The following is a 25484-nucleotide window of genomic DNA, read 5'->3' on the forward strand; positions in this document are numbered from 1 at the left end:
ACAGAAGAGCCCTGTCTCCCCATTTCACAGGCTTGTTGTCGTTTCATGTTGAGACCTGTATAGGCCAGCCAGCATCACAAGCCCCATGTAAGCCTGCAACTCCTCATCTATGTCCTTCCAGTCTTTTACTGACCTGTTGCAGGTTGGTGAAATGCAGGATTAGCTGCATAATGTCCTCGGCAAAAAAAAGATGGAAAGTGCTCACAGGGCTGCTGATCCTGCGAACTGCATAATGGGTTGGTCCTGGGGTTAAAATGGGAGGAGGAAAAAATGGCAGGACCTCTTCGTGTGTGGGTTGCCACATGATTTCTCCATTTTTAGATCTCCACTGGCCATCCTCCAGTCTTGTCTCTTCCTCCTGCTCTTCTTCCTCCTTCTCCTTCTCCTCCTCCTCACATGAGCTGCAAAGCTCCTCGGTGCCTGGCAAAAATTCTTCTTCGCTGTCAGAAGTATCTCCACTGCTTGTGGAGAGTGCAAAACTGCAGCAACAGCCTCCTCTAAACTGAGTGCACGCTTCATTGTGTCTGTGCAGAAATGACCACTCAGACCAGGCTGCAAAGTATTCTCATAGACTTCAAAGGTGCACCTGAATAAACATGCTATACCATACATCCAATAAGAGAGAGGAGGCACATAAACGCACGCCTTTGATCTCTCCCCCACCCCCCTCGCTCTGTCTTTCTCTCTCACACACACACACACACACACACACACACACACACACACACACACACACACACACACACACGCACATGCACATACATACACACACAACACCATTTTATGGTGGTTAGCTGTTTTATTGTCATGCATTTTACAAGGTAAGATAACCATGTCCTGCATTCAAAACCACTGAAAATGTCTATGGTGGTGCTGTGCCTAATATTGTGCTGGTGTATGCTGGGTAATGGCACAGCTAGCGACTGGGTGACTTTATTCACCCGCTTCGGCTGTTATCAGTCCATACAATGGGCGTTATTAGCACAAATCAGTCCCATAGATATGGACTATCTCCTGCTAGATTGTTCAGAAGGTTGTTATCATCCATCCAGATGGAGGATCACTAACAGGAGCGTGGGAAGACTCCAGAATCCACTCTGGCTGCAATCCGGTGGATACAGCAGTGTTTACAGGTAATACCATTTAAACCATTTCAGCGAGTGTCAGTAATGTTAATGTGGTTATGTTAGTAATACACCGAGTGCTAATATAACAGCTTTAAGATGCATTTATAGATGTTATTATGTGTTTTACCGTCTTTATGGTGCTAGCTTAAAGTTACGGTGTAAACGTTAGCTTATATTGGAGTAAAGCTGCTACTGTTTAAACGATGTTAGCACAGAAATATTAGCTTCTGTCATGACTGACGAAGTTGCTAGTTAATAAAGTTTCCAGTAAAGTGTTTAATCGCAGCCACAGACTGACAGCAAATATCTCGATTAGCTTCAGTGCATCTGTAATAAATATGTGCAAGTTTCAGTGCTTCGTTTAAACTGTATGATACTTATACTGACCCAGGGTCAGTGTAAAATACAATCCTAGCTGTGTGAATAAAGCCTGGCTCCTTTAATCCTGCATGAAAAACCTCAGGATGCAGGCTATTATTACTCTTTCCTGCTGGCACACCTGTCACACCTGAGAGTCAGCTAGAAACGTACAGTGACGTGGACATCATGCAAAGACTGCCAGACTCTGTAATACTGCAAATGATCAGTGACTCAAGTTAACACTAAACTTTAAACGGTACCTCTGTGTCTCTGTGTGCTGAACATTTAGGATTGAGTCAGGCTGCATCTGTGTTAGTCCTCTGACAGACTGGTGAGCTGTCCAGGTGTGCTCTACCTAGGCTCTAGCTCCTGTAATAGAAATTTTTTGTTATTCTCATTTAAAGTATTTAAGTGCTTATGCATATGCTTAGTTGTGACACTGTTATAGACTGTTCAGTGAAAGTTTCTAAAACTAGATGAACTTACTTCAGCAGTTTGAGAAAACAACTCCCTTTACAGGTGCTGATAACGCCAAGGGCACAAAACAGCATAACCATTGATCCGTTAGGTTTCATAGCGAGACACGTGAAGTGGCAGAGCTGACATGACTGAACTGTGATGTTTGATGTGTGTTTGCTCTCCTGTGCGCAGTAATAAATAGCTTGATCACAGCTCTTTCTGTGTTGCAGACTTTATTTAATAAATTCCATGACCCCCCCCCCCCCCCCCCCTCCCACTGTGAACCTGAATTGAATATTCAGAAGACATTTGTTTAAATAGTTCTAGAAATCTGAGCTGTTGGTGTGTCCTTGGATTGTGTGGTAATAATATTAGAGCTAGCAATATTTCTTACTGAATCTCTACTATGAGTCATGTTACCTGAGATTAATTCTATGTTTACCTGTCAGCCTGGATGAATGTGCTGTGTGAAGGAAATTAAATTAAATCAGATCTGAACTGCGTACATTTAAGGAATGTGTTCATATTTAATTGAAATATGAACCAGTGATTTTTTGATTGCTGATTCCAAGAGAGTCTTTGTGGAAATCCACTTTGGCTTTTTGTTATTTTAATTCTCTTTTCTGTTTTCCAGAACAGTTCTCCACAGTCACTGTCCATATGGGTCAGTGGGACCAAGAAGCACTCTGCTAATGTGTGGACTCTGACCAGCAACATCCAGCAGGACCCAGACAGCGTTTTCTATCTCCCAGCTGGAGGTTTTTGTTTGTCTGTGACTGGAGAGTCAGATTTTTGTTGAGCTTCACACTTGCAGAGGTAAGTCAGTTTGCAGAGAGCCCTCCCACCCTGGCTTTTATGTGCTAGATTTCTTATCTGAAACAGTAATATTTCAGTGACTGCTGCTTATACCACAGGTTAATACACGCTACTGATCCGTGATAGGAGAATCATCAATTTTGCCAGCAAAGAAGCCTGGTGGATGTTTGTTTACAGTCTGATGATGGGACATCATGCTCTGCATCTTTAAAGTTTGTCTCTTGATTATTATTCATACCCAGTAATGTGAAGTATGCTCATATCTACTATAACTGAACCAACCTGGTGCTCTTCATTTATGGAGGCTGTTGAGTCTGAATGTTGGATGTTGTGTATCTCGTGTTCTCTGGGCTTTGTTGTCCTCAGTCTTTTTGCAGGATCAGAAAACAAAACCAGGAGGCGCGTAAATGTTTCTTCTCCATGATGTTTCTTCAAATGTTTCTTCTGGATGATGATAAGACTGTGACACGGGATGCCACCTTTGGTCTTGTGATGAAGCAAAGCTCAGGAAGAAGTGGGATTAAATGGTACCAATATGTTGAGAAGGATGTACAGGGGCACCTGCAGCCAAATCCAAGCTTCAGCTTAGTTGTAGTTGCAGAACGCTATAGGACTGAGACATCTAAGGCATCAAATGTTTGATTAAACGGATGAAAAAGAGAAGTTTTTTCCCTATAATTATCACTTCTTAAAATCTGTAGCAACTTCAAGTCTGTCAGCGTGCTGAGCATGCTCAGAATGTGACAATATATTTTTGTTCAATATTTAATTTCTTTCAGTTGCAATTGTTAAATGAAAAAAAAAAAAATTCTTATAATTTAGCAAACGAATTTATCAAAAAAATATATATACATATATCTGTATTAGTTTTAATGAATTAATTTGACACCTGTATTGAAAATACCATATTGTATTCATACAGAATCAGTATGGTATCATTGTTTGTCTGTTCACTGATTGTTGAAGCTAAGAGCTAGTTTGATCTGTTTAGATCTAAAGTATCCAAAGTTGAGCTCTAATGTTTCTTCACCCCTGTGTGTGTGATATGTGATTTCCTACATGCTGGCAGAGCGGCTGTTTGTGCTCACAGATGGTGACGGTGTGGAGAGACGGCGGTGTTTCCTCAGAAGAACCAGCAGAGTCACAAAGGACACCAGTCCATCTCACCACCTTGACTTGCTGACTGATGTTCGTCTGCACTGCACAGAGGAAATCAACTGACCGAGGTTTGTCCAGTGACGTGTTATGAAATGTATATTTGTTTTATGCTTACAGATATGTTTTTCTTGACAGAGGCTCTGCAGAGGTTAGACAAAGCAGAGAAAATATGTGCTTTACATTTTGCTGTGATTTATTGAGATATTTGTTGCCTGATGTTCAGCAGGAATGGAGAAATAGAATCAAAGGGAGATGTTTTTGTAATGATGTAAGTAAATCTTCAATATTATTTATTTGCTTGGTTATATTAGGAGTGTTTCTGAGTGAGGGGGAGAGGAGTCATCATCCAGGTAAAGTGACGTGGATCAGTGGATACACTTGTCTCCCCTTTAAAGGAGACGATCCAAGTCATCCTTAAATGTTAGTGCTTTCAAATACACAAACATTTTTAAAGGACAAAAATGAACATCCAACTTTGACTGTAACACAAAATAAATCTTTGCATGTGTGTTTTCAAACTCTCAGATGAGCAGTATATCAGTCTTGGACTGTCTAACCTGCCGGAGCAGCACTGAATGACCACCACACATGAGCATGTTCCTGCAACATTCAGCATCTGATCTGTCATCTGTGTGCTTCTGCTTTTGGTAAGTAGAGTTACCCAACTCCAGTAACTCTAAACACATGCCATCCATTTCTAACGGCCTGGTTACTTCCTGTCAGATACTTTAGAAACCATGTGGTCACCTGACCTAACACTGTTTCTTCTTCTTCCCCCTTAATGTTGAAGTGTCAAATGTCAAACAGCTGGAGAGGAAACTACACCAGTGTACTGGGATGTTTCAGCAACACGTGCCAGATGCTGTTCCTTCATGGTGACATCACCAGAGACAGTCCCGCCCACCTCAGGACCCATTGATTATGATGATCTGATCCATCAAACCCCCAGCAGGTGAACCTTATTCATGACATAACACCGCAACAATGTAAAAAATTAAACAGCAACAGTCTAAATGTAAAGTGCATTCTAAAGTCCTCTTCAATAAATTGTATGCAAAGAGTCATTCAGGTCACTACAGAACCCAGAGTCTTCATCATTAAATCTCTGGTTGCTTCATTTTTCTATCCTATACCAGATATTTTAAAGGTTAGCTTAGGTAAAGTTCCATTCTCATGGTGAGGCAAAGTGCTTTATGTGTGTGTCATGAACGGCTATAAAAGGCCTATAATCAAAGAACAAAGCGGGGTTTGAGTTCGAGTTGCGGCAGAATGTCACTACTTGTAAATGGAACGCAGCCTTCCTACGGCAGACAGCTAATAACAGGAATCGGACGCGGTCCAGCCAAGTCCACAGCAACCACCATAGCAACCTTCTAGCATGACCTTAAAAACATATTCTGTCTTCATAACTATCAAAAACGTGAAATGATTTGCAAAGTGTGAAAGTGTTACAGCTGCAGAGAGCTATGGCGGTATCTTTGGAAGCTGTTTACACAGCTAATAATATACGATGTAACCATGGAGACAGTCAGTCACGTGAGCTAGCGGTGCATGTTTACTACAGTAAATAAGGTGATTGTGTGCACAGCATCCACACTCTGCAGGGGGTAAAGACATTACTTCAATATTGTTTTATATTGATATATATTTGCCTTCTGTTGACCATCACCTCAGGTTCACCATTACAGTTTCAGCATACAGATGCACACTGTCTAAACACATTCAAAAACTCATGTCTCAGAAATAAGCACAGCTGTTCATGTTTGTCATTAGAGTTTTATTTGTAAGAAAATTATGAACTTCATATTGTGCACTAAATAAAAGAACATTTCACAACTCTGAGTCAACAGAAACAGGTAACAGAAATGTCTCTAATGTGTACAGTGTAGTGTAAGCATTAAAAGATCATAAAGGAAACACTAACATTTATGTGAAACTAATTGTAATAAAAAATGAGCGGGTGCTTTATAGCTTTAAAAGAAAGAATCTGAAAACAACACTTTTTTGGTCTAAGTGATCAAAGTAGAAAACAGAACTGATGTTCAAGAACAAACCGTAGCTGCACTAATATTACACGTCTCCATTGTTGTGGTGAACAGACATATTGCTTTTAAAACCACATGCAGTGTGTGACCATGACTGTTCACTGAGACCATGAACGCCACTTCGCTGAAGCATTCTTCTTCTTCTTCTTGCTATTAAATTGGAAGCAGAAGGAGCACGAGCTGATTTGATCTACTGAAAGGAAAAAGCAGAACATCTGAGTTGAAACCAGTCAGCTGAAATCATTAAGACAGGAACAAATTCAATGCAGTGTCTCAAGTGGCTTAGCCTGTTACAACTGTTGATACAAGCTAAATACGGTTAACACACAGTGTCAGGGAGCTCCAGTGTGGGAACTAGTCGCTTTAGGTTTGTAGTCATTTAACTTTCATCCATTCATTCATTTAATTCAGGAGGAAGAAATGCCAGGTTGGTGCAGGCTGGTTACATGCATTTGGTCCCATGCTGTCTTGAATTAAATGACTTGGTTCATTTTATGGCTGGGCTGTATGTGGGGTTATATCATGTTATTTGGGCAGGAGTACCTGTCCCCTGTTAGACGTAGAAAGTTTCTCCATAAGTAGAGTTTCTAACTCTTATAGCACATCTGTGGCTGACAGCTTTTTGGTGGCTCTTTTTACCCCACACTGGTTGTGAGTGTGTAAATAGCCCCACTAGTTCTTTTGGGTTGCAGTTAACTAGGGAGGAAGGGGTGGGTATGCCATGATTAGGTGAATAGCAATTATATGGGATACATAAATTTCACAATGCATGCATATATCTCTATCAATTAAACCTGGCCTGAGGGCTGCCATTTTTTACATTCAGTTATTTCTCTTAGAAATGTTGGATCTAAATAATGAATGTGTTACAGTTAAAGTGAAACACTGGTCAGTGTAAATGGCTCATTGGGACACAGAAACCTTTAAATTAAACCTGATATCTAGTGTCAAACAATATCAAAGCTGTAAAAGATGTTTACAGTCAGAATTTATAAAACTATGATTGTAAATAAATTCAAACAAGTGAGCTTTTCTCTTTGTGCTGAATTTCAACACTGTGATTTCTTAGACTGTAAGCTTTACTTTAGCACAACCAGTTGTAGAAGCTGCCACTCCAAACGTCTTTTGATAACAAGAAAAAAATACCTTTTCAGTACACGGCCTGAAGTTCTTCTCCGACATCTTCTGCAATCGGCTTTGTCTGCTGGTTTGAAGACAATAAACCACAAAAAGATGATTTAGTCACTTTGTCTGCGTCATGCAGCTCGAATGTGTCGTGTAACGATGTTGAATAGCCGTTGTTATCCCTCTGCTGCGTCAGTAGGATTGTACTGTACAGCATCTCATTGATATGTGAGGAATGCTAATGTAACACGATAACAGACTTACATCATTAAAATATAAAGGGCAGGAGATATTTAGATATTTTTTATATTTATATTACATTTTATAGCTGACGGATATTACTAAATAGATAGAATTTACTAAATAGCTGGATGAACATGAAAAATATGTCTATAATAACAAATGACCATGAGAGCCAGTAGAATTAATTCAGCTGGACACTCGAAAGACGTCCTTAAATGCTCTTTAAGTGGCAGAACAGATGAACAAACAGTTAATCGCTTACTTGAGATGAAATCTGCTCAGCTACTTTGAAAACAGCTTCTAACTGGTTCCTCCTTTAACAGGAAGACTGCTCAGGGGTAAGGCCATCATGCAATCCAGCAACCTTTATGGTTCTGCTTTGATTCACCAGGAACTATTAGGGAAACCTTCCAGCGCCTCCTGTGAAAGACACAGGCATAAACACACAAACATTTATTAACATGTTCCACAGTCTTCCAGTTTGATTTTCTCATCCTGTGGACAACAACATACAGGGATGCAGGTTTATTGTTAACTTTTGTAAGGTTTATTTAATGAACATATCCAGCTGCAGCTCCACTGTGATCCTGAACTGGATAAGCACTTAAGAAAATGTGTCAATAAATGGACATACATCAACTTACTATATTTATCCAAACAGACGGGACCAATAATGCTTCACTGAGTCAGAGACTTTAATGTCTCTTCTATGTAAGAATGTCTCGTGCTGATATACCTGCAAACTTGACAACAAAGGTTTTTCAGACTGCATGTAGCTGTCCTCTATGTCAGCTAACACATTTACATTTATGTCACACTTATTTCTGCTTTCCCATTTTATAATTATTACTTACATTTTGATTAGATACCTTGAGTTTGTAAATGATCAGATTACATAATTGGAATACAATATATCCAATTCAGGATTGCGGGAGGATGAAGCCTATCCCAGCTGATACAGGACAAAGACAGGCTGCCAGTTTATCGCAGGGCTAACACGATATGTGTAACAGAAAATCCACTTAAATGTTTGATATTTCTTATAATAATCATAATTATGACTATTATTTAAAGGTTTCTTCATAAATACATTTTGATTTTTTATAACCCCTAAAATATAAACCTGAGCTGTTTCAGATTCTGACCTCTGACTCAGTGACCTGGCTGTGTCCTCACTGCAGCTCCCTCTTGGAAGTACGTCTGCTTCTTGTCTTCCCCCAGTGTTGACCGCCTGATATCAAGATATCACGTACTGTACCTGAGGAACAAAAAAGGACAAACACTTGCCTTCATTTAAGAAGTACATTCATACAGAGGTAATCTATGGAAACACACTAGTTCAACCTTTGGCAGAAATCAGTTCCTGTGAAACATTTCTGTAAATGAACATCATGTGGAGAATGAATGAAATGAGTTCTTCAGGTGACTCAGCAGTCCCACACTGACAAATGAAATCTAGTTAAACTATTAAGCATATTTGCTCTTCTGAAATCTGTGTTAAACAACAACAAACATAAATTAGTAACAAAAACTACAGCTGAGTATAGGCTTTACAAACCACCAGCAGCCATAATGCTAAATTTTAATCTTCAAATGTTTCTGAGCTGTCTTCAACCTGCTTTTAACACATTAAAGTCCCACAGTCAACGCAGCCTGACTCAATCCTAGATGTTCAGCACACAGAGGTGCTGTTTAAAGTTTAGTGATAACCTGAGTCACTGATCATTTGCAGTATTACAGAGTCTGGCAGTCTTTGCATGATGTCCACGTCACTGTAAGTTTCTAGCTGACTCTCAGGTGTGACAGGTGTGCCAGCAGGAAAGAGTAATAATAACCTGCATCCTGAGGTTTGTCATGCAGGATTAAAGGAGCCAGGCTTTGTTCACACAGCTAGGATTGTATTTTACACTGACCCTGGGTCAGTATCAACTTCAAGAAGACAGCTGTAACTGTTGATAGAAGAATCACACACACATATTTATGGCTTTGCCTTATAGAATTCAGCATCTCAGTGCTGAGGAAATAGGTTTTGCAGCTGTTTGAGCTAAGATTTTCAAATTTGAAGTTTGAATTTAAAAATTTAAAAATTTAAAAATCAAGATTTTCAAGTTTGAATGTGTTTAGACAGTGTGCATCTGTATGCTGAAACTGTAATGGTGAACCTGAGGTGATGGTCAACAGAAGGCAAATATATATCAATATAAAACAATATTGAAGTAATGTCTTTACCCCCTGCAGAGTGTGGATGCTGTGCACACAATCACCTTATTTACTGTAGTAAACATGCACCGCTAGCTCACGTGACTGACTGTCTCCATGGTTACATCGTATATTATTAGCTGTGTAAACAGCTTCCAAAGATACCGCCATAGCTCTCTGCAGCTGTAACACTTTCACACTTTGCAAATCATTTCACGTTTTTGATAGTTATGAAGACAGAATATGTTTTTAAGGTCATGCTAGAAGGTTGCTATGGTGGTTGCTGTGGACTTGGCTGGACCGCGTCCGATTCCTGTTATTAGCTGTCTGCCGTAGGAAGGCTGCATTCCATTTACAAGTAGTGACATTCTGCCGCAACTCGAACTCAAATCCCGCTTTGTTCTTTGATTATAGGCCTTTTATAGCCGTTCATGACACACACATAAAGCACTTTGCCTCACCATGAGAATGGAACTTTACCTAAGCTAACCTTTAAAATATCTGGTATAGGATAGAAAAATGAAGCAACCAGAGATTTAATGATGAAGACTCTGGGTTCTGTAGTGACCTGAATGACTCTTTGCATACAATTTATTGAAGAGGACTTTAGAATGCACTTTACATTTAGACTGTTGCTGTTTAATTTTTTACATTGTTGCGGTGTTATGTCATGAATAAGGTTCACCTGCTGGGGGTTTGATGGATCAGATCATCATAATCAATGGGTCCTGAGGTGGGCGGGACTGTCTCTGGTGATGTCACCATGAAGGAACAGCATCTGGCACGTGTTGCTGAAACATCCCAGTACACTGGTGTAGTTTCCTCTCCAGCTGTTTGACATTTGACACTTCAACATTAAGGGGGAAGAAGAAGAAACAGTGTTAGGTCAGGTGACCACATGGTTTCTAAAGTAACTGACAGGAAGTAACCAGGCCGTTAGAAATGGATGGCATGTGTTTAGAGTTACTGGAGTTGGGTAACTCTACTTACCAAAAGCAGAAGCACACAGATGACAGATCAGATGCTGAATGTTGCAGGAACATGCTCATGTGTGGTGGTCATTCAGTGCTGCTCCGGCAGGTTAGACAGTCCAAGACTGATATACTGCTCATCTGAGAGTTTGAAAACACACATGCAAAGATTTATTTTGTGTTACAGTCAAAGTTGGATGTTCATTTTTGTCCTTTAAAAATGTTTGTGTATTTGAAAGCACTAACATTTAAGGATGACTTGGATCGTCTCCTTTAAAGGGGAGACAAGTGTATCCACTGATCCACGTCACTTTACCTGGATGATGACTCCTCTCCCCCTCACTCAGAAACACTCCTAATATAACCAAGCAAATAAATAATAATGAAGATTTACTTACATCATTACAAAAACATCTCCCTTTGATTCTATTTCTCCATTCCTGCTGAACATCAGGCAACAAATATCTCAATAAATCACAGCAAAATGTAAAGCACATATTTTCTCTGCTTTGTCTAACCTCTGCAGAGCCTCTGTCAAGAAAAACATATCTGTAAGCATAAAACAAATATACATTTCATAACACGTCACTGGACAAACCTCGGTCAGTTGATTTCCTCTGTGCAGTGCAGACGAACATCAGTCAGCAAGTCAAGGTGGTGAGATGGACTGGTGTCCTTTGTGACTCTGCTGGTTCTTCTGAGGAAACACCGCCGTCTCTCCACACTGTCACCATCTGTGAGCACAAACAGCCGCTCTGCCAGCATGTAGGAAATCACATATCACACACACAGGGGTGAAGAAACATTAGAGCTCAACTTTGGATACTTTAGATCTAAACAGATCAAACTAGCTCTTAGCTTCAACAATCAGTGAACAGACAAACAATGATACCATACTGATTCTGTATGAATACAATATGGTATTTTCAATACAGGTGTCAAATTAATTCATTAAAACTAATACAGATATATGTATATATATTTTTTTGATAAATTCGTTTGCTAAATTATAAGAATTTTTTTTTTTTTCATTTAACAATTGCAACTGAAAGAAATTAAATATTGAACAAAAATATATTGTCACATTCTGAGCATGCTCAGCACGCTGACAGACTTGAAGTTGCTACAGATTTTAAGAAGTGATAATTATAGGGAAAAAACTTCTCTTTTTCATCCGTTTAATCAAACATTTGATGCCTTAGATGTCTCAGTCCTATAGCGTTCTGCAACTACAACTAAGCTGAAGCTTGGATTTGGCTGCAGGTGCCCCTGTACATCCTTCTCAACATATTGGTACCATTTAATCCCACTTCTTCCTGAGCTTTGCTTCATCACAAGACCAAAGGTGGCATCCCGTGTCACAGTCTTATCATCATCCAGAAGAAACATTTGAAGAAACATCATGGAGAAGAAACATTTACGCGCCTCCTGGTTTTGTTTTCTGATCCTGCAAAAAGACTGAGGACAACAAAGCCCAGAGAACACGAGATACACAACATCCAACATTCAGACTCAACAGCCTCCATAAATGAAGAGCACCAGGTTGGTTCAGTTATAGTAGATATGAGCATACTTCACATTACTGGGTATGAATAATAATCAAGAGACAAACTTTAAAGATGCAGAGCATGATGTCCCATCATCAGACTGTAAACAAACATCCACCAGGCTTCTTTGCTGGCAAAATTGATGATTCTCCTATCACGGATCAGTAGCGTGTATTAACCTGTGGTATAAGCAGCAGTCACTGAAATATTACTGTTTCAGATAAGAAATCTAGCACATAAAAGCCAGGGTGGGAGGGATCTCTGCAAACTGACTTACCTCTGCAAGTGTGAAGCTCAACAAAAATCTGACTCTCCAGTCACAGACAAACAAAAACCTCCAGCTGGGAGATAGAAAACGCTGTCTGGGTCTTGCTGGATGTTGCTGGTCAGAGTCCAAATGCATGTAATAGCGAGAAACGCACTAACGTGGTGAAATAAAGCGTTTTTCATGGTCTTTATAAAGACAGCTGTAACTTTTGATAGAAGACTCAGAAATACATATTTATGGCTTTATCTTATAGAATTCAATATCCCCGTGCTGGGCAAACAGGTTTTGCAGCTGTTTGAGCTAAGATGTTAAAGTTATTCACATAATGAAAACCTATACTTTGTGTCGGGCGAGAACTCCATTCAAATGCATGTAATAGCGAGAAAGGCACTAACGTGGTGAAATAAAGCGTTTTTCATGGTCTTCATGAAGACAGCTGTAACTTTTGATAGAAGACTCAGACACACATGTTTATCAGAGGGCCCGGTGGCGCCTTTGTCCGGCAGCCTCGCCTCTGTCAGTGCGCCCCAGGGCAGCTGTGGCTACAATGTAGCTTGCCATCGCCAGTGTGTGAATGTGTGTGTGAATGGGTGAATGACTGAATGTAGTGTAAAGCGCTTTGGGGTCCTATGGACTAGAAAAGCGCTATAAAAATGCAGGCCATTTACCATTTACCATGTTTATGGCTTCATCTTATAGAATTCAATATCCCCGTGCTGGGCAAACAGGTTTTGCAGCTGTGTGAGCTAAGATGTTAAAGTTAGTCACATAATGAAAGCCTATACTTTGTGTCGGGCGAGAACTCCATTCAAATGCATGTAATAGCGAGAAACGCACCAACGTGGTGAAATAAAGCGTTTTTCATGGTCTTCATAAAGACAGCTGTAACTTTTGATAGACGACTCAGACACACATGTTTATGGCTTCATCTTATAGAATTCAATTTCCCCGTGCTGGGCAAACAGGTTTTGCAGCTGTTTGAGCTAAGATTTTCAAGTTATTCACAAAATGAAAACTACTTTGTGTCGGGCTAGAACTCCATTCAAATGCATGTAATAGCGAGAAACGCAATAACGTGGTGAAATAAAGCGTTTTTCATGGTCTTCATAAAGACAGCTGTAACTTTTGATAGACGACTCAGACACACATGTTTATGGCTTCATCTTATAGAATTCAATATCCCCGTGCTGGTCAATCAGGTTTTGCAGCTGTTTAAGCTGAGATGTTAAAGTTATTCACATAATGAAAACCTATACTTTGTTTCGTGCAAGTTCCCCATTCAAATGCATGTAATCGTCAGAAACGCACTGTCTTGGCGATATAAAGCGTTTTTGCACAACTTCATATAAATCGGTGTAACTTTTGATAGAAGACTCAGAAATACATATTTATGGCTTTATCTTACAGAATTCAATATCCCCGTGCTGGGCAAACAGGTTTGCAGCTGTTTGAGCTAAGATGTTAAAGTTATTCACATAATGAAAACCTATGCTTTGTTTCGTGCGAGTTCCCCATTCAAATGCATGTAATAGCGAGAAACGCACCAACGTGGTGAAATAAAGCGTTTTTCATGGTCTTTGTAAATACAGCTGTAACTTTTGATAGAAGACTCAGACACACATATTTATGGGCTGGGCAAACAGGTTTTGCAGCTGTTTGAGCTAAGATGTTAAAGTTATTCACATAATGAAAACCTATGCTTTGTTTCGTGCGAGTTCCCCATTCAAATGCATGTAATAGCGAGAAACGCACCAACGTGGTGAAATAAAGCGTTTTTCATGGTCTTCATAAAGACAGCTGTAACTTTTGATAGAAGACTCAGAAATACGTATTCATGGCTTTATCTAATAGAATTCAATATCCCCGTGCTGGGCAAAAAGGTTTTGCAGATGTGTGAGCTAAGATTTTCAAGTTATTCACATAATGAAAACCTATACTTTGTTTCGTTCGAGTTCCCCATTCAAATGCATGTAATAGCGAGAAACGCACCAACGTGGTGAAATAAAGCGTTTTTCATGGTCTTCATAAAGACAGCTGTAACTTTTGATAGACGACTCAGACACACATGTTTATGGCTTCATCTTATAGAATTCAATTTCCCCGTGCTGGGCAAACAGGTTTTGCAGCTGTTCGAGCTAAGATATTAAAGTTATTCACATAATGAAAACCTATGCTTTGTTTCGTGCGAGTTCCCCATTCAAATGCATGTAATAGCGAGAAACGCACCAACGTGGTGAAATAAAGCGTTTTTCATGGTCTTCATAAAGACAGCTGTAACTTTTGATATACGACTCAGAAATACATATTTATGGGCTGGGCAAACAGGTTTTGCAGATGTGTGAGCTAAGATTTTCAAGTTATTCACATAATGAAAACCTATACTTTGTTTCGTTCGAGTTCCCCATTCAAATGCATGTAATCGTCAGAAACGCACCAACGTGGTGAAATAAAGCGTTTTTCATGGTCTTCATAAAGACAGCTGTAACTTTTGATAGAAGAGTCAGACACACATGTTTATGGCTTCATCTTATAGAATTCAATTTCCCCGTGCTGGGCAAACAGGTTTTGCAGCTGTTTGAGCTAAGATTTTCAAGTTATTCACAAAATGAAAAGTACTTTGTGTCGGGCGAGAACTCCATTCAAATGCATGTAATAGCGAGAAACGCAATAACGTGGTGAAATAAAGCGTTTTTCATGGTCTTCATAAAGACAGCTGTAACTTTTGATATACGACTCAGAAATACATATTTATGGGCTGGGCAAACAGGTTTTGCAGATGTGTGAGCTAAGATTTTCAAGTTATTCACATAATGAAAACCTATGCTTTGTTTCGTGCGAGTTCCCCATTCAAATGCATGTAATAGCGAGAAACGCACCAACGTGGTGAAATAAAGCGTTTTTCATGGTCTTCATAAAGACAGCTGTAACTTTTGATAGACGACTTAGACACACAGGTTTATGGCTTCATCTTATAGAATTCAATTTTCCCGTGCTGGGCAAACAGGTTTTGCAGCTGTTTGAGCTAAGATGTTAAAGTTATTCACATAATGAAAACCTATACTTTGTGTCGGGCGAGTTTCCCATTCAAATGCATGTAACAGTGAGAAACACACTGTCTTGGCGAAAGAAAGCGTTTTTGAACAACTTCATATAAATCGCTCTAACTTTTGATAGAAGACTCAGACAAACATGTTTAGGGCTTTATCTTATGGAACTCAATATCCCCGTGCTGGGCAAACAGGTTTTGCAGCCGTTTGAGCTAAGATTTTAAAATTATTCACATAATGAAAACCTATACTTTGTTTCAGGCGAGTTTCCCATTCAAATGCATGTAACAGTGAGAAACGCATTGTCTTGGCGAAAGAAAGCATTTTTGTACAACTTCATATAAATCGCTGTAACTTTTGATAGAAGACTCAGAAACACATGTTTAGGGCTTTATCTTATAGAACTCAATATCCCCGTGCTGGGCAAACAGGTTTTGCAGCCGTTTGAGCTAAGATTTTAAAATTATTCACATAATGAAAACCTATACTTTGTTTCAGGCGAGTTTCCCATTCAAATGCATGTAACAGTGAGAAACGCATTGTCTTGGCGAAATAAAGCGTTTTCGTACAACTTCATATAAATCGCTGTAACTTTTGATAGAAGACTCAGACAAACATGTTTATGGCTTTATCTTATAGAACTCAATATCCCCGTGCTGGGCAAACAGGTTTTGCAGCCGTTTGAGCTAAGATTTTAAAATTATTCACATAATGAAAACCTATACTTTGTTTCAGGCGAGTTTCCCATTCAAATGCATGTAACAGTGAGAAACGCATTGTCTTGGCGAAAGAAAGCATTTTTGTACAACTTCATATAAATCGCTGTAACTTTTGATAGAAGACTCAGAAACACATGTTTAGGGCTTTATCTTATGGAACTCAATATCCCCGTGCTGGGCAAACAGGTTTTGCAGCCGTTTGAGCTAAGATTTTAAAATTATTCACATAATGAAAACCTACTTTGTCTCGGGCGAGTTTCCCATTCAAATGCATGTAACAGTGAGAAACACACTGTCTTGGCGAAAGAAAGCGTTTTTGAACAACTTCATATAAATCGCTCTAACTTTTGATAGAAGACTCAGACAAACATGTTTAGGGCTTTATCTTATGGAACTCAATATCCCCGTGCTGGGCAAACAGGTTTTGCAGCCGTTTGAGCTAAGATTTTAAAATTATTCACATAATGAAAACCTATACTTTGTTTCAGGCGAGTTTCCCATTCAAATGCATGTAACAGTGAGAAACGCATTGTCTTGGCGAAAGAAAGCATTTTTGTACAACTTCATATAAATCGCTGTAACTTTTGATAGAAGACTCAGAAACACATGTTTAGGGCTTTATCTTATAGAACTCAATATCCCCGTGCTGGGCAAACAGGTTTTGCAGCCGTTTGAGCTAAGATTTTAAAATTATTCACATAATGAAAACCTATACTTTGTTTCAGGCGAGTTTCCCATTCAAATGCATGTAACAGTGAGAAACGCATTGTCTTGGCGAAATAAAGCGTTTTCGTACAACTTCATATAAATCGCTGTAACTTTTGATAGAAGACTCAGACAAACATGTTTATGGCTTTATCTTATAGAACTCAATATCCCCGTGCTGGGCAAACAGGTTTTGCAGCCGTTTGAGCTAAGATTTTAAAATTATTCACATAATGAAAACCTATACTTTGTTTCAGGCGAGTTTCCCATTCAAATGCATGTAACAGTGAGAAACGCATTGTCTTGGCGAAAGAAAGCATTTTTGTACAACTTCATATAAATCGCTGTAACTTTTGATAGAAGACTCAGAAACACATGTTTAGGGCTTTATCTTATGGAACTCAATATCCCCGTGCTGGGCAAACAGGTTTTGCAGCCGTTTGAGCTAAGATTTAAAAATTATTCACATAATGAAAACCTACTTTGTTTCAGGCGAGTTTCCCATTCAAATGCATGTAACAGTGAGAAACGCATTGTCTTGGCGAAATAAAGCGTTTTCGTACAACTTCATATAAATCGCTGTAACTTTTGATAGAAGACTCAGAAACACATGTTTATGGCTTTATCTTATAGAACTCAATATCCCCGTGCTGGGCAAACAGGTTTTGCAGCCGTTTGAGCTAAGATTTTAAAATTATTCACATAATGAAAACCTATACTTTGTTTCAGGCGAGTTTCCCATTCAAATGCATGTAACAGTGAGAAACGCATTGTCTTGGCGAAAGAAAGCATTTTTGTACAACTTCATATAAATCGCTGTAACTTTTGATAGAAGACTCAGAAACACATGTTTATGGCTTTATCTTATGGAACTCAATATCCCCGTGCTGGGCAAACAGGTTTTGAAGCCGTTTGAGCTAAGATTTTAAAATTATTCACATAATGAAAACCTATACTTTGTTTCAGGCGAGTTTCCCATTCAAATGCATGTAACAGTGAGAAACGCATTGTCTTGGCGAAAGAAAGCATTTTTGTACAACTTCATATAAATCGCTGTAACTTTTGATAGAAGACTCAGAAACACATGTTTAGGGCTTTATCTTATGGAACTCAATATCCCCGTGCTGGGCAAACAGGTTTTGCAGCCGTTTGAGCTAAGATTTTAAAATTATTCACATAATGAAAACCTATACTTTGTTTCAGGCGAGTTTCCCATTCAAATGCATGTAACAGTGAGAAACGCATTGTCTTGGCGAAATAAAGCGTTTTCGTACAACTTCATATAAATCGCTGTAACTTTTGATAGAAGACTCAGAAACACATGTTTATGGCTTTATCTTATAGAACTCAATATCCCCGTGCTGGGCAAACAGGTTTTGCAGCCGTTTGAGCTAAGATTTTAAAATTATTCACATAATGAAAACCTATACTTTGTTTCAGGCGAGTTTCCCATTCAAATGCATGTAACAGTGAGAAACGCATTGTCTTGGCGAAAGAAAGCATTTTTGTACAACTTCATATAAATCGCTGTAACTTTTGATAGAAGACTCAGAAACACATGTTTATGGCTTTATCTTATGGAACTCAATATCCCCGTGCTGGGCAAACAGGTTTTGCAGCCGTTTGAGCTAAGATTTTAAAATTATTCACATAATGAAAACCTATACTTTGTTTCAGGCGAGTTTCCCATTCAAATGCATGTAACAGTGAGAAACGCATTGTCTTGGCGAAAGAAAGCATTTTTGTACAACTTCATATAAATCGCTGTAACTTTTGATAGAAGACTCAGAAACACATGTTTATGGCTTTATCTTATAGAACTCAATATCCCCGTGCTGGGCAAACAGGTTTTGAAGCCGTTTGAGCTAAGATTTTAAAATTATTCACATAATGAAAACCTATACTTTGTTTCAGGCGAGTTTCCCATTCAAATGCATGTAACAGTGAGAAACGCATTGTCTTGGCGAAAGAAAGCATTTTTGTACAACTTCATATAAATCGCTGTAACTTTTGATAGAAGACTCAGAAACACATGTTTATGGCTTTATCTTATGGAACTCAATATCCCCGTGCTGGGCAAACAGGTTTTGAAGCCGTTTGAGCTAAGATTTTAAAATTATTCACATAATGAAAACCTATACTTTGTTTCAGGCGAGTTTCCCATTCAAATGCATGTAACAGTGAGAAACGCATTGTCTTGGCGAAAGAAAGCATTTTTGTACAACTTCATATAAATCGCTGTAACTTTTGATAGAAGACTCAGAAACACATGTTTAGGGCTTTATCTTATGGAACTCAATATCCCCGTGCTGGGCAAACAGGTTTTGCAGCCGTTTGAGCTAAGATTTTAAAATTATTCACATAATGAAAACCTATACTTTGTTTCAGGCGAGTTTCCCATTCAAATGCATGTAACAGTGAGAAACGCATTGTCTTGGCGAAAGAAAGCATTTTTGTACAACTTCATATAAATCGCTGTAACTTTTGATAGAAGACTCAGAAACACATGTTTATGGCTTTATCTTATGGAACTCAATATCCCCGTGCTGGGCAAACAGGTTTTGAAGCCGTTTGAGCTAAGATTTTAAAATTATTCACATAATGAAAACCTATACTTTGTTTCAGGCGAGTTTCCCATTCAAATGCATGTAACAGTGAGAAACGCATTGTCTTGGCGAAAGAAAGCATTTTTGTACAACTTCATATAAATCGCTGTAACTTTTGATAGAAGACTCAGAAACACATGTTTAGGGCTTTATCTTATGGAACTCAATATCCCCGTGCTGGGCAAACAGGTTTTGCAGCCGTTTGAGCTAAGATTTTAAAATTATTCACATAATGAAAACCTATACTTTGTTTCAGGCGAGTTTCCCATTCAAATGCATGTAACAGTGAGAAACGCATTGTCTTGGCGAAAGAAAGCATTTTTGTACAACTTCATATAAATCGCTGTAACTTTTGATAGAAGACTCAGAAACACATGTTTATGGCTTTATCTTATAGAACTCAATATCCCCGTGCTGGGCAAACAGGTTTTGAAGCCGTTTGAGCTAAGATTTTAAAATTATTCACATAATGAAAACCTATACTTTGTTTCAGGCGAGTTTCCCATTCAAATGCATGTAACAGTGAGAAACGCATTGTCTTGGCGAAAGAAAGCATTTTTGTACAACTTCATATAAATCGCTGTAACTTTTGATAGAAGACTCAGAAACACATGTTTATGGCTTTATCTTATGGAACTCAATATCCCCGTGCTGGGCAAACAGGTTTTGAAGCCGTTTGAGCTAAGATTTTAAAATTATTCACATAATGAAAACCTATACTTTGTTTCAGGCGAGTTTCCCATTCAAATGCATGTAACAGTGAGAAACGCATTGTCTTGGCGAAATAAAGCGTTTTCGTACAACTTCATATAAATCGCTGTAACTTTTGATAGAAGACTCAGAAACACATGTTTATGGCTTTATCTTATAGAACTCAATATCCCCGTGCTGGGCAAACAGGTTTTGCAGCCGTTTGAGCTAAGATTTTAAAATTATTCACATAATGAAAACCTATACTTTGTTTCAGGCGAGTTTCCCATTCAAATGCATGTAACAGTGAGAAACGCATTGTCTTGGCGAAAGAAAGCATTTTTGTACAACTTCATATAAATCGCTGTAACTTTTGATAGAAGACTCAGAAACACATGTTTATGGCTTTATCTTATAGAACTCAATATCCCCGTGCTGGGCAAACAGGTTTTGCAGCCGTTTGAGCTAAGATTTTAAAATTATTCACATAATGAAAACCTATACTTTGTTTCAGGCGAGTTTCCCATTCAAATGCATGTAACAGTGAGAAACGCATTGTCTTGGCGAAAGAAAGCATTTTTGTACAACTTCATATAAATCGCTGTAACTTTTGATAGAAGACTCAGAAACACATGTTTATGGCTTTATCTTATGGAACTCAATATCCCCGTGCTGGGCAAACAGGTTTTGCAGCCGTTTGAGCTAAGATTTTAAAATTATTCACATAATGAAAACCTATACTTTGTTTCAGGCGAGTTTCCCATTCAAATGCATGTAACAGTGAGAAACGCATTGTCTTGGCGAAATAAAGCGTTTTCGTACAACTTCATATAAATCGCTGTAACTTTTGATAGAAGACTCAGAAACACATGTTTATGGCTTTATCTTATAGAACTCAATATCCCCGTGCTGGGCAAACAGGTTTTGCAGCCGTTTGAGCTAAGATTTTAAAATTATTCACATAATGAAAACCTATACTTTGTTTCAGGCGAGTTTCCCATTCAAATGCATGTAACAGTGAGAAACGCATTGTCTTGGCGAAAGAAAGCATTTTTGTACAACTTCATATAAATCGCTGTAACTTTTGATAGAAGACTCAGAAACACATGTTTATGGCTTTATCTTATGGAACTCAATATCCCCGTGCTGGGCAAACAGGTTTTGCAGCCGTTTGAGCTAAGATTTTAAAATTATTCACATAATGAAAACCTATACTTTGTTTCAGGCGAGTTTCCCATTCAAATGCATGTAACAGTGAGAAACGCATTGTCTTGGCGAAAGAAAGCATTTTTGTACAACTTCATATAAATCGCTGTAACTTTTGATAGAAGACTCAGAAACACATGTTTATGGCTTTATCTTATAGAACTCAATATCCCCGTGCTGGGCAAACAGGTTTTGAAGCCGTTTGAGCTAAGATTTTAAAATTATTCACATAATGAAAACCTATACTTTGTTTCAGGCGAGTTTCCCATTCAAATGCATGTAACAGTGAGAAACGCATTGTCTTGGCGAAAGAAAGCATTTTTGTACAACTTCATATAAATCGCTGTAACTTTTGATAGAAGACTCAGAAACACATGTTTATGGCTTTATCTTATGGAACTCAATATCCCCGTGCTGGGCAAACAGGTTTTGAAGCCGTTTGAGCTAAGATTTTAAAATTATTCACATAATGAAAACCTATACTTTGTTTCAGGCGAGTTTCCCATTCAAATGCATGTAACAGTGAGAAACGCATTGTCTTGGCGAAAGAAAGCATTTTTGTACAACTTCATATAAATCGCTGTAACTTTTGATAGAAGACTCAGAAACACATGTTTAGGGCTTTATCTTATGGAACTCAATATCCCCGTGCTGGGCAAACAGGTTTTGCAGCCGTTTGAGCTAAGATTTTAAAATTATTCACATAATGAAAACCTATACTTTGTTTCAGGCGAGTTTCCCATTCAAATGCATGTAACAGTGAGAAACGCATTGTCTTGGCGAAATAAAGCGTTTTCGTACAACTTCATATAAATCGCTGTAACTTTTGATAGAAGACTCAGAAACACATGTTTATGGCTTTATCTTATAGAACTCAATATCCCCGTGCTGGGCAAACAGGTTTTGCAGCCGTTTGAGCTAAGATTTTAAAATTATTCACATAATGAAAACCTATACTTTGTTTCAGGCGAGTTTCCCATTCAAATGCATGTAACAGTGAGAAACGCATTGTCTTGGCGAAAGAAAGCATTTTTGTACAACTTCATATAAATCGCTGTAACTTTTGATAGAAGACTCAGAAACACATGTTTATGGCTTTATCTTATGGAACTCAATATCCCTGTGCTGGGCAAACAGGTTTTGCAGCCGTTTGAGCTAAGATTTTAAAATTATTCACATAATGAAAACCTATACTTTGTTTCAGGCGAGTTTCCCATTCAAATGCATGTAACAGTGAGAAACGCATTGTCTTGGCGAAAGAAAGCATTTTTGTACAACTTCATATAAATCGCTGTAACTTTTGATAGAAGACTCAGAAACACATGTTTAGGGCTTTATCTTATGGAACTCAATATCCCCGTGCTGGGCAAACAGGTTTTGCAGCCGTTTGAGCTAAGATTTAAAAATTATTCACATAATGAAAACCTACTTTGTCTCGGGCGAGTTTCCCATTCAAATGCATGTAACAGTGAGAAACACATTGTCTCTGCGAAATAAAGCGTTTTTGAACAACTTCATATAAATCGCTGTAACTTTTGATAGAAGACTCAGAAACACATGTTTAGGGCTTTATCTTATGGAACTCAATATCCCCGTGCTGGGCAAACAGGTTTTGCAGCCGTTTGAGCTAAGATTTTAAAATTATTCACATAATGAAAACCTATACTTTGTTTCAGGCGAGTTTCCCATTCAAATCCATGTAACAGTGAGAAACGCATTGTCTTGGCGAAAGAAAGCATTTTTGTACAACTTCATATAAATCGCTGTAACTTTTGATAGAAGACTCAGAAACACATGTTTAGGGCTTTATCTTATAGAACTCAATATCCCCGTGCTGGGCAAACAGGTTTTGAAGCCGTTTGAGCTAAGATTTTAAAATTATTCACATAATGAAAACCTATACTTTGTTTCAGGCGAGTTTCCCATTCAAATGCATGTAACAGTGAGAAACGCATTGTCTTGGCGAAAGAAAGCATTTTTGTACAACTTCATATAAATCGCTGTAACTTTTGATAGAAGACTCAGAAAGACATGTTTAGGGCTTTATCTTATGGAACTCAATATCCCCGTGCTGGGCAAACAGGTTTTGCAGCCGTTTGAGCTAAGATTTTAAAATTATTCACATAATGAAAACCTATACTTTGTTTCAGGCGAGTTTCCCATTCAAATGCATGTAACAGTGAGAAACGCATTGTCTTGGCGAAAGAAAGCATTTTTGTACAACTTCATATAAATCGCTGTAACTTTTGATAGAAGACTCAGAAAGACATGTTTAGGGCTTTATCTTATGGAACTCAATATCCCCGTGCTGGGCAAACAGGTTTTGCAGCCGTTTGAGCTAAGATTTTAAAATTATTCACATAATGAAAACCTATACTTTGTTTCAGGCGAGTTTCCCATTCAAATGCATGTAACAGTGAGAAACGCATTGTCTTGGCGAAAGAAAGCATTTTTGTACAACTTCATATAAATCGCTGTAACTTTTGATAGAAGACTCAGAAACACATGTTTATGGCTTTATCTTATGGAACTCAATATCCCCGTGCTGGGCAAACAGGTTTTGCAGCCGTTTGAGCTAAGATTTTAAAATTATTCACATAATGAAAACCTATACTTTGTTTCAGGCGAGTTTCCCATTCAAATGCATGTAACAGTGAGAAACGCATTGTCTTGGCGAAAGAAAGCATTTTTGTACAACTTCATATAAATCGCTGTAACTTTTGATAGAAGACTCAGAAACACATGTTTAGGGCTTTATCTTATGGAACTCAATATCCCCGTGCTGGGCAAACAGGTTTTGCAGCCGTTTGAGCTAAGATTTTAAAATTATTCACATAATGAAAACCTATACTTTGTTTCAGGCGAGTTTCCCATTCAAATGCATGTAACAGTGAGAAACGCATTGTCTTGGCGAAATAAAGCGTTTTCGTACAACTTCATATAAATCGCTGTAACTTTTGATAGAAGACTCAGAAACACATGTTTATGGCTTTATCTTATAGAACTCAATATCCCCGTGCTGGGCAAACAGGTTTTGCAGCCGTTTGAGCTAAGATTTTAAAATTATTCACATAATGAAAACCTATACTTTGTTTCAGGCGAGTTTCCCATTCAAATGCATGTAACAGTGAGAAACGCATTGTCTTGGCGAAAGAAAGCATTTTTGTACAACTTCATATAAATCGCTGTAACTTTTGATAGAAGACTCAGAAACACATGTTTATGGCTTTATCTTATGGAACTCAATATCCCCGTGCTGGGCAAACAGGTTTTGCAGCCGTTTGAGCTAAGATTTTAAAATTATTCACATAATGAAAACCTATACTTTGTTTCAGGCGAGTTTCCCATTCAAATGCATGTAACAGTGAGAAACGCATTGTCTTGGCGAAAGAAAGCATTTTTGTACAACTTCATATAAATCGCTGTAACTTTTGATAGAAGACTCAGAAACACATGTTTAGGGCTTTATCTTATGGAACTCAATATCCCCGTGCTGGGCAAACAGGTTTTGCAGCCGTTTGAGCTAAGATTTAAAAATTATTCACATAATGAAAACCTACTTTGTCTCGGGCGAGTTTCCCATTCAAATGCATGTAACAGTGAGAAACACATTGTCTCTGCGAAATAAAGCGTTTTTGAACAACTTCATATAAATCGCTGTAACTCTTGATAGAAGACTCAGAAACACATGTTTAGGGCTTTATCTTATGGAACTCAATATCCCCGTACTGGGCAAACAGGTTTTGCAGCCGTTTGAGCTAAGATTTTAAAATTATTCACATAATGAAAACCTATACTTTGTTTCAGGCGAGTTTCCCATTCAAATGCATGTAACAGTGAGAAACGCATTGTCTTGGCGAAAGAAAGCATTTTTGTACAACTTCATATAAATCGCTGTAACTTTTGATAGAAGACTCAGACAAACATGTTTATGGCTTTATCTTATGGAACTCAATATCCCCGTGCTGGGCAAACAGGTTTTGCAGCCGTTTGAGCTAAGATTTTAAAATTATTCACATAATGAAAACCTATACTTTGTTTCAGGCGAGTTTCCCATTCAAATGCATGTAACAGTGAGAAACGCATTGTCTTGGCGAAATAAAGCGTTTTCGTACAACTTCATATAAATCGCTGTAACTTTTGATAGAAGACTCAGACAAACATGTTTATGGCTTTATCTTATAGAACTCAAT

The 25484-nt window shown here is 38.3% G+C and overlaps 4 long non-coding RNA genes across 7 annotated transcripts; 1 reads left to right on the forward strand and 3 right to left on the reverse strand.

The window, feature by feature from the left end:
* Window positions 1–701: 701 nt before the first annotated feature.
* Window positions 702–5000, forward strand: LOC146697987 (uncharacterized). 3 transcript variants are annotated; one of them, XR_014922967.1, is made up of 6 exons: window positions 702–821; window positions 1053–1133; window positions 2581–2762; window positions 2889–3988; window positions 4232–4567; window positions 4711–5000. It is a non-coding gene; the product is annotated as an uncharacterized LOC146697987 (long non-coding RNA). The 3 variants fall into 3 exon arrangements; XR_014922968.1 differs by having other exon boundaries at window positions 761–1133; window positions 2861–3988; XR_014922966.1 differs by having other exon boundaries at window positions 761–1133.
* A 688-nt stretch (window positions 5001–5688) lies between these two features.
* Window positions 5689–7833, reverse strand: LOC146697988 (uncharacterized). 2 transcript variants are annotated; one of them, XR_014922970.1, is made up of 3 exons: window positions 7596–7833; window positions 7112–7169; window positions 5689–6155 (listed from the first exon to the last, which is right to left on the reverse strand). It is a non-coding gene; the product is annotated as an uncharacterized LOC146697988 (long non-coding RNA). The 2 variants fall into 2 exon arrangements; XR_014922969.1 differs by having other exon boundaries at window positions 5689–6158.
* A 2256-nt stretch (window positions 7834–10089) lies between these two features.
* On the reverse strand, window positions 10090–11244 carry LOC146697989 (uncharacterized). The gene is made up of 3 exons (XR_014922878.1): window positions 11102–11244; window positions 10523–10858; window positions 10090–10379 (listed from the first exon to the last, which is right to left on the reverse strand). It is a non-coding gene; the product is annotated as an uncharacterized LOC146697989 (long non-coding RNA).
* Window positions 11245–11955: 711 nt separating this feature from the next.
* On the reverse strand, window positions 11956–12545 carry LOC146697990 (uncharacterized). The gene is made up of 2 exons (XR_014922879.1): window positions 12328–12545; window positions 11956–12201 (listed from the first exon to the last, which is right to left on the reverse strand). It is a non-coding gene; the product is annotated as an uncharacterized LOC146697990 (long non-coding RNA).
* Between the last annotated feature and the right edge of the window lie 12939 nt (window positions 12546–25484).

The sequence above is a fragment of the Copadichromis virginalis genome, linkage group LG11 (genome assembly GCF_057382275.1).
Source record: "Copadichromis virginalis isolate Kocher_CV1m ecotype Utaka linkage group LG11, C_Virginalis_male_GT1.1, whole genome shotgun sequence".
Lineage (NCBI taxonomy): Eukaryota > Metazoa > Chordata > Actinopteri > Cichliformes > Cichlidae > Copadichromis > Copadichromis virginalis.